General features: G+C 63.6%; 2 non-coding genes across 2 annotated transcripts; both read left to right on the top strand.

Moving 5' to 3' along the window:
• The first annotated feature begins 511 nt into the window (after positions 1-511).
• Positions 512-630, top strand: LOC131872297 (5S ribosomal RNA). The gene has a single exon (XR_009370460.1). It is a non-coding gene; the product is annotated as a 5S ribosomal RNA (ribosomal RNA).
• Positions 631-6,620: 5,990 nt separating this feature from the next.
• On the top strand, positions 6,621-6,739 carry LOC131872296 (5S ribosomal RNA). Its single transcript, XR_009370459.1, has one exon. It is a non-coding gene; the product is annotated as a 5S ribosomal RNA (ribosomal RNA).
• Positions 6,740-7,410: the final 671 nt, after the last annotated feature.

Here is a 7,410-nt window from a genome sequence, read left to right as displayed (position 1 = left end):
TCGGAACACATTTTTGTTCTCGTGGACCCATCATGGGTCTTGGAACGCATTTGTGGTCCTTGGGTCCCATTTTGCATCCCGAAACTTGTGTTTTGGTGCTTGATCCCTATTTTGGGTGCCCACCTTGCACCAAGTGCGCACCCGGGGCAAACCGAGCGCCTTGGTGCACCGGGGCAAGATCGAGCGTGCACCCGAGGCGCCCCGAACATGCACCAAGGTGCACTCGGCCCACATGTGAGCGCAGGTCGTTGCGCCCGAGGTGGTGTGTGGGCACCGCGTTGCAGACGGGACACTGCACGCACACGACGCCCCGTCCAGGTGCACGCACGTAGGCCGGGCCGGGTGCACACCCGACGCCCTAGCAAGGTGCGCGCACCCGGGCAGGGCTCACACTTGGCGAACGGGGCGCACTTCGCGAGGGAGGGTGTGCACCTCGACGGGGGTGGGTGGCCGGGGTGGATTCGCACGTGGGTCGCGGTTTGCTAAGTACACACTGCGACAAGCTCATAACGGGTGCGATCATACCAGCGTTAGTGCACCGGATCCCATCAGAACTCCGCAGTTAAGCGCGCTTGGGCCGGAGTAGTACTGGGATGGGTGACCTCCCGGGAAGTCCCGGTGTTGCACCCTTTTTTAGTTTTTCGCCGGGCGTCGCAATGCTATTTGAATAAACCTTTTGCCCGTTTGCGTTCTCGTCGGGGCCGGGCCGGGCCGGGGTGCGCTGCCCGCACTACCGCGCGCGCGGGGGGCGACACCGAGCGCGCACCCGAGGCGCCCCGAGCACACAGGCCACGGTGCAACCCGGGCGTTGTGCGCGCACCCCGGTGCGCCCGAGGTGCTGCGCGCGCACCCAGGTGAAATCGGTGTGCACCTCGGCCAGTGCGCGCTCGGTCGAGTCGCGCACGTTGGCCAAGGTGCACGGTGATGTTTCTTACTCTAAGGTTCCGCACCAGACGCCCGGGACAGGTGAGCGAAGCTGGGCGGGGCCGGGTGCGCGGCCGGGGCAGGTGCACGCAGCTGGAGAGAGCTTTGGAGCACACCAGAGGTGCGCACCTTGGAGCACACTTCGGAGCGCACCAATGATGCGCTCCATTCAAAAGTTTCCTGAAAAGGCAAAAAAAGTTGAGATTATAGAATTTCCCACTTGAGAGATTGTAAAAAAAAAAAATTTAAAATGAAGGAAACGCGGGTGCCAAGGTGTGCGCGCCCGGGTGCGCAGCCCAGCCAAGGTGTGCGCACCAAGGCGCCCACCCTGGCGAAGGTGCACGCAAGGTGCGCACCCGAGGCAAACCGGACAATTAACCCAACTTTCGACTTCGCGCGCACCTGCGCACCTTGGAGCGCACTTCGGAGCGCTCCTTGGTGCGCACCAATCTTGGGCACCTCGGAGTGCACCATGGCGCCCACCAAGGTGCGCACCCGGGGCAAACCGAGCTCCGACTTCGTGCGCACCTTGGAGCGCACGAAAGGTGCGCACCATGGCGCCCACCAAGGTGCGCAGCCCAGCCAAGGCGTGCGCATCAAGGTGCGCACCCTGGCGAAGGTGCGCACCCGGGGCAAACCGAGCTCCGACTTCGTGCGCACCTTGGAGCGCACAAAGGGTGCGCAACCCAGCCAAGGTGTGCGCACCCCGGGCAAACCGAGCTCCGAATCGTGCGCACCTTGGAGCACACTTCGGAGCCCTCCTTGGTGCGCACCGATGTTGCGCACCTCGGAGCGCACCCGGGGAAAACAATGCAATTAACCCGACTTTCGACTTCGTGGGCACCTCGGAGCGCTCTCGGGTTCGCACCTCGGAGCACACCGAGGTGCGCACCTTTGATGCGCTGCCTTCACCAATTTCCAGAAAAGGCAAGAAAACATTGAGAAGGTGTGCGCACCGAGGTGCCCACCCTGGCGAAGGTGCACGCGAGGTGCGCACCCGGGGCAAACCGGGCTCCGACTTCGTGCACGCCATGCTGCGCACCTTGGAGGGCCATGGTGCGCACCTTGGAGCACACTTCGGAGCGCTCAATGGTGCCCAACCCAGCCAAGGTGCCCACCGCGGCGAAGGTGCACGCGAGGTGCGCACCCGGGGTAAACCGGGCTCCGACTTCGTGCACGCCGCACCTTGGAGCACACTTCGGAGCGCTCCTTGGTGCGCACCAGGGCGCGCAACCCAGCCGAGGTGCCCACCCCGGCGAAGGTGCACGCGGGGTGCGCACCCGGGGCAAACCGGGCTCCGACTTCGTGCACGCCATGGTGCCCACCGCGGCGAAGGTGCACGCGAGGTGCGCACCCGGGGCAAACCGGGCTCCGACTTCGTGCACGCCGCACCTTGGAGCACACTTCGGAGCGCTCCTTGGTGCGCACCAGGGCGCGCAACCCAGCCGAGGTGCCCACCCCAGCGAAGGTGCACGCGAGGTGCGCACCCGGGGCAAACCGGGCTCCGACTTCGTGCACGCCATGGTGCCCACCGCGGCAAAGGTGCACGCGAGGTGCGCACCCGGGGCAAACCGGGCTCCGACTTCGTGCACGCCATGGTGCCCACCGCGGCGAAGGTGCACGCGAGGTGCGCACCCGGGGCAAACCGGGCTCCGACTTCGTGCACGCCGCACCTTGGAGCACACTTCGGAGCGCTCCTTGGTGCGCACCATGGTGCCCACCAGGGCGCGCAACCCCGCCGAAGGTGCACGCGAGGTGCGCACCCGGGGCAAACCGGGCTCCGACTTCGTGCACGCCGCACCTTGGAGCACACTTCGGAGCGCTCCTTGGTGCGCACCAGGGCGCGCAACCCCGCCGAAGGTGCACGCGAGGTGCGCACCCGGGGCAAACCGGGCTCCGACTTCGTGCACGCCATGGTGCGCACCAGGGTGCCCACCGCGGCGAAGGTGCGCACCCGGGGCAAACCGGGCTCCGACTTCGTGCACGCCGCACCTTGGAGCACACTTCGGAGCGCTCCTTGGTGCGCACCAGGGCGCGCAACCCAGCCGAGGTGCCCACCCCGGCGAAGGTGCACGCGAGGTGCGCACCCGGGGCAAACCGGGCTCCGACTTCGTGCACGCCATGGTGCCCACCGCGGCGAAGGTGCGCACCCGGGGCAAACCGGGCTAGGACTTCGTGCACGCCGCACCTTGGAGCACACTTCGGAGCGCTCCTTGGTGCGCACCATGGTGCCCACCAGGCCGCGCAACCCAGCCAAGGTGTGCGCACCAAGGTGCACGCGAGGTGCGCACCCGGGGCAAACCGGGGTCCGGCTTCGTGCACGCCGCACCTTGGAGCACACATCGGGGCGCTCCCGGGTTCGCACCGGCGTTGCGCACCGTGGTGGGCACCTCGGAGCGCACCGTGGTGGGCACCTCGGAGCACACCAAGGTGGGCAGCGAGGTGCGCACCTTTGATGCGATGCCTTCACTAATTTCCATAAAAGGCAAAAGAAAACGAGATTTTAAAATTTCCGTTTTGAAAGATAGTGAGAAAAAGGGAATGCTGGTGCCATCTTGAGCCCGCCCTGGTGCGCAGCCCAGCCAAGGTGTGCGCACCAAGGTGCCCACCCTGGCGAAGGTGCGCGCCCGGGCAATTAACCCAACTTCCAACTTCGCGCGCGCCAGGGTGGGAGCGCACCCAACAACCGGGCCTGGGAAGAGCCAATGCGAGAAACCCCACCAAACGCTCTGACAAAAAAAGAGGGGGCGCTCCAGTAACCCCGCTTCGGAGCGCACCCTGGGCAAACCCAGCCAGGGTGCCCACCCCGGCCAAGGTGCAGGCGAGGTGCGCACCCGGGGCAAACCGGGCTCCGACAACGTGCACGCCGCACCTTGGAGCACACTTCGTAGCGCTCCCGGGTGCGCACCTCAGAGCACACCAAGGTGGGCAGCGAGGTGCGCACCTTTGATGCGCTGCCTTCACTAATTTCCAGAAAAGGCAAAAAAAAGAGGAGATTTTAAAATTTCCGTTTTGAAAGATAGTGAAAAAAACGGAACGCGGGTGCCATCTTGAGCCCGCCCTGGTGCACAGCCCAGGTAAGGTGCCCACCCTGGCAAAGGTGCGCACCCGGGCAATTAACCCTACTTCCGACTTCGTGCGCGCCAGGGTGGCAACCGGGCCTGGGAAGAGCCAATGCGAGAAACCCCACCAAACGCTCCGACAAAAAAAGAGGCGGCGCTCCAATAACCCCGCTTCGGAGCGCAGCCGGGGCAAACCCAGCCAAGGTGCCCACCCCGACGAAGGTGCACGCGAGGTGCGCACCCGGGGCAAACCGGGCTCCGACAACGTGCACGCAGCACCTTGGAGCACACTTCGAAGCACTCCCGGGTGCCCACCGGCGTTGCGCACCGTGGTGGGCAGCGAGGTGCGCACCTTTGATGCGCTGCCTTCACTAATTTCCAGAAAAGGCAAAAAAAAATGAGATTTTAAAATTTCCGTTTTGAAAGATAGTGAAAAAAACGGAACGCGGGTGCCATCTTGAGCCCGCCCTGGTGCGCAGCCCAGGCAAGGCATGCGCACCAAGGTGCCCACCCGCGGTGCACACCCGGGGCAAACCGGGCTCCGACTTCGTGCAGGCCGCACCTTGGAGCACACTTCGGAGCGCTCCTTGGTGCGCACCATGGTGCCCACCAGGGCGCACCCGGGGCAAACCGGGCTCCGACTTCGTGCACGCCGCACCTTGGAGCACACATCGGAGCGCTCCCAGGTTCGCACCAGCGTTGCGCACCTTTGATGCGCTGCCTTCACTAATTTCCAGAAAAGGCAAAAAAAAACGATATTTTAAAATTTCCGTTCTGAAAGATAGTGAAAAAAACGGAACGCGGGTGCCATCTTGAGCCCTTCCTGGTGCGCAGCCCAGGCAAGTTGTGCGCACCAAGGTGCCCACCCTGGCGGAGGTGCGCGCCCGGGGCAAACCGGGCTCCGACTTCGTGCACTGCATGGTGCCCACCAAGGCGCGCAACCCAGCCAAGGTGCCCACCGCAGCGAAGGTGCACGCGAGGTGCGCACCCGAGGTGCACACCCGGGGCAAACCGAGCTCCGACTTCGTGCACGCCGCACCTTGGAGCACACTTCAGAGCGCTCCTTGGTGCGCACCAGGGCGCGCAACCCAGCCAAGGTGCTCACCCCGGCGAAGGTGCACGCGAGGTGCGCACCCGGGGCAAGCCGGGCTCGGACTTCGTGCACGCCGCACCTTGGAGCACACATCGGAGCGCTCCCGGGTTCGCACCAGCATTGCGCACCTTTGATGCGCTGCCTTCACTAATTTCCAGAAAAGGCAAAAAAAAAAAAAAAACGAGATTTTAAAATTTCCGTTTTGAAAGATAGTGAAAAAAACGGAACGCGGGTGCCATCTTGAGCCCGCCCTGGTGTGCAGCCCAGGCAAGTTGTGCGCACCAAGGCACCCACCCTGGCCAAGGTGGGTCACGGGGTGGGTCCTAGGGTGGGTAACGGGGTGGGTACTAAGGTGCGTGCCAAGGTGGGTCATGGGGTGGGTGCCAAGGTGGGCACCAGGGTGGGTGTGCACCAACCCTAGCCAGGGTAGGTCACGGGGTGGTTGTCGGGGTGGGCGTCAAGGAGCCAAGGTGGGTGGCAAGTAGCCAAGTTGCGTGCCAAGGTGGGTGTCGGGGTGGGTGCCAAGGATCCAAGGTGGGTGCCAAGGAACCAAGGTGGGTGTCTGGGTGGGTGCCGAGGTGGGAGCCAGGGTGGGTCCCAAGGTGAGTGCAAAGGTGGGTGCCAGGGTCAAGGTGAGTGCCAATGTGGGTTCCAAGGTGCCAGGGTCAGGGTGAGTGCCAATGTGGGTTCAAAGGTGCTAAGTTGGGTGCGAGGTTGGGTGCGAGGGTGGGTGGGTGCCAAGGTGTGCTAGGTGGAAGCCCGGGTGGGTCGGCATCCCATGGGTGTCGAGTTGGGTGCCTGATGGGTGCTTCTTGTCAAGTTTTAGTCGTCGGGACTCATTTCGAGCCTTAGAGGTCGTTTCTTGTCCGGTTGCCCTGTCTTCGACCTGGGAACCCAATTTTGGTCCTCGGGTCCCATTTTTTTTTGTCTCGCATCCCACTTTTGGCCTGTGGCCTTTTCGGGGTCGATTCTCGTTTTGGGCATCAGAGCATGTTTCTTCTCCTAAAACCCAATATTTGTTTATTAAGTCTCGGAACACATTTTTGTTCTCGTGGACCCATCATGGGTCTTGGAACGCATTTGTGGTCCTTGGGTCCCATTTTGCATCCCGAAACTTGTGTTTTGGTGCTTGATCCCTATTTTGGGTGCCCACCTTGCACCAAGTGCGCACCCGGGGCAAACCGAGCGCCTTGGTGCACCGGGGCAAGATCGAGCGTGCACCCGAGGCGCCCCGAACATGCACCAAGGTGCACTCGGCCCACATGTGAGCGCAGGTCGTTGCGCCCGAGGTGGTGTGTGGGCACCGCGTTGCAGACGGGACACTGCACGCACACGACGCCCCGTCCAGGTGCACGCACGTAGGCCGGGCCGGGTGCACACCCGACGCCCTAGCAAGGTGCGCGCACCCGGGCAGGGCTCACACTTGGCGAACGGGGCGCACTTCGCGAGGGAGGGTGTGCACCTCGACGGGGGTGGGTGGCCGGGGTGGATTCGCACGTGGGTCGCGGTTTGCTAAGTACACACTGCGACAAGCTCATAACGGGTGCGATCATACCAGCGTTAGTGCACCGGATCCCATCAGAACTCCGCAGTTAAGCGCGCTTGGGCCGGAGTAGTACTGGGATGGGTGACCTCCCGGGAAGTCCCGGTGTTGCACCCTTTTTTAGTTTTTCGCCGGGCGTCGCAATGCTATTTGAATAAACCTTTTGCCCGTTTGCGTTCTCGTCGGGGCCGGGCCGGGCCGGGGTGCGCTGCCCGCACTACCGCGCGCGCGGGGGCGACACCGAGCGCGCACCCGAGGCGCCCCGAGCACACAGGCCACGGTGCAACCCGGGCGTTGTGCGCGCACCCCGGTGCGCCCGAGGTGCTGCGCGCGCACCCAGGTGAAATCGGTGTGCACCTCGGCCAGTGCGCGCTCGGTCGAGTCGCGCACGTTGGCCAAGGTGCACGGTGATGTTTCTTACTCTAAGGTTCCGCACCAGACGCCCGGGACAGGTGAGCGAAGCTGGGCGGGGCCGGGTGCGCGGCCGGGGCAGGTGCACGCAGCTGGAGAGAGCTTTGGAGCACACCAGAGGTGCGCACCTTGGAGCACACTTCGGAGCGCACCAATGATGCGCTCCATTCAAAAGTTTCCTGAAAAGGCAAAAAAAGTTGAGATTATAGAATTTCCCACTTGAGAGATTGTAAAAAAAAAAAATTTAAAATGAAGGAAACGCGGGTGCCAAGGTGTGCGCGCCCGGGTGCGCAGCCCAGCCAAGGTGTGCGCACCAAGGCGCCCACCCTGGCGAAGGTGCACGCAAGGTGCGCACCCGAGGCAAACCGGACAATTAA

Source organism: Cryptomeria japonica, unplaced genomic scaffold, assembly GCF_030272615.1.
Source record: "Cryptomeria japonica unplaced genomic scaffold, Sugi_1.0 HiC_scaffold_552, whole genome shotgun sequence".
Lineage (NCBI taxonomy): Eukaryota > Viridiplantae > Streptophyta > Pinopsida > Cupressales > Cupressaceae > Cryptomeria > Cryptomeria japonica.
This window is presented reverse-complemented; position numbering and strand designations above follow the sequence as displayed.